The sequence below is a fragment of the Scyliorhinus torazame genome, chromosome 15, assembly GCF_047496885.1.
Source record: "Scyliorhinus torazame isolate Kashiwa2021f chromosome 15, sScyTor2.1, whole genome shotgun sequence".
In the NCBI taxonomy this organism is placed as follows: Eukaryota; Metazoa; Chordata; class Chondrichthyes; order Carcharhiniformes; family Scyliorhinidae; genus Scyliorhinus; species Scyliorhinus torazame.
Genome location: NC_092721.1, coordinates 164,032,453 through 164,034,569, shown reverse-complemented (window position 1 = coordinate 164,034,569; position 2,117 = coordinate 164,032,453).

Below are 2,117 nucleotides of genomic sequence, written 5' to 3'. Positions count from 1 at the left end.
AGGGCAGTGGATGTTGTCTACATGGACTTCAGTAAGGCCTTTGACAAGGTCCCTCATGGCAAACTGGTACAGAAGATGAAGTCACACGGGATCAGAGATGAGCTGGCAAGATGGATACAGAACTGGCAGAAGAGGGTAGCAGTGGAAGGGTGCGTTTCTGAATGGAGGGCTGTGACGAGTGATGTTCCTCAGGGATCAGTGTTGGGACCCTTGCTGTTTGTAATATATATATATAATAAATGATTTGGAGGAAAATGTAAATGGTATAATTAGTAAGTTTGCAGACGACACAGGTTGGTGGAATTGCGGATAGCGATGAGGACCGTCAGAGGATAAAGATCGGTTGGAGACTTGGGCGGAGAGATAGCAGATGGAGTTTAACCCGGACAAATGTGAGGTAATGCATTTTGGAAGGTGTAATATAGATGGGAAATATACAGTAAATGGCAGAACCCTTAAGAGTATTGATAGCAGAAGGATCTGGGTGTACAGGTACACAGGTCACTGAAAGTGGCAATGCAGATGGAGAAGGTAGTCGAGAAGACATACAGCATGCTTGCCTTCATCGGCCAGGGCATTGAGTTTAAAAATTGGCAAGTCATGTTGCAGCTTTATAGAACCTTAGTTAGGCCGCACTTGTAATATATGTTCAATTCTGGTCAACACAATACTAGAAGGATGTGGAGGCTTTGGGGAGGGTACAGAAAAGATTTACCGGGATGCTTTCCAAGTTTTACAAACTAGTTTATTATATTTAGATATTGGGTAATAGTTTTCTTTTGTTAAACATGAGTTTTCCAATGCAAAGTCCTATCCAGATACTGCAGTTTAAGACAGGATTGAGCTTATAGAATCATATAAAATTCACAGCACAGAAAGTGGTCACTCTGCCCAGCATGTCTATGCCATCTGGAAAACAAGCCACCAAGCCAAATTCTATTTTCCAGCATTTGGTCCGTGGCCTGCAGGTTATATTTAATGTGCATATCCTGAGACTCTAGGGTAGAGCTCCACAATCTCGGAGATGAAACAAACATTTCCTTATCTCCCCTCTAACCTTTCTACCAATCACTTCCAATCTATGTCCCCTGGTCACTGACCTCTCTGCTAAAGTAAATAGGCCTTTCGCATCCACTCTATCCAGGTTTCTCACAAGTTTGTACATCTCAGTCAAATTTCCCCAAAGCCTCTTCTGTTCTAAGGAGAATAATCCAACCTACCCGATCTCTCCTCATAGCTGCAATTTTCCAGTTTTGGCAACATCCTCGTAAATCTCCTCCGTACCCTCTCTGGTGAAATGACATCCTTTCTGTAATGCGACCACAACTACACATAATGCTCAAGTTGTGGCCTATCCAATGTTTTACGTAGTTCCAGCAAAACGTCCCTGCTCTTATATCCTAGATGAAAGGATTCCATATGCCTTCTTAACCACCTTCTTGACCTGTCCTGCCACCTTCAGGGATCTGTGGATATTCTCTCCAAGGTTCCTCACTTCCTCCACACCTCTCAGTATCCTCCCATTAATTGTATATTCTTCTGCTTTGTTTGACTTTCCCCAAATGTATCACCTCACACTGGGATGGATTCCATTTGCCACTTTCCAGTCCACTTGCCACTTTGCTGCAGGCTACAGCAATCCTCCACGCTATCAGCCTCACGGCCAATTTTTGCATCGCCTGAAAACATTTTGTTAATTTTCTCCTAAAATGGCATCCATATCATGCTTGGTGGTGGCATCCAAGGTAGAATGATAGAGGTTCAAGTGAAGACTGGAGTGGATTACTGGAGGGCTTCAAGCATGCATGGGATTCAAGAGGTTTGGGGGGGAAAACTGGACTCCAATTTAAAAACATTGAAATTTATATCTTACTTTCAACAAGCAGGATGGTGATGCCCTTTCAATTTGCTTTAATGGACGGATGTTTTAAGTTTCTAGGCTGATCACTTTGGCTGCTTTAAGGTCTGGAGAAACAATGAATCTTCCCAGGCGTGAGTGAAACTTCAGATTTATAGATCAACAATCAATTTGATCTCTCAGCAGCACAAATCAATGGCACGTTTTAATCTGATTATACTTCTTTTTGAAGGGATCAAAGAAACTAAACATACAAGAC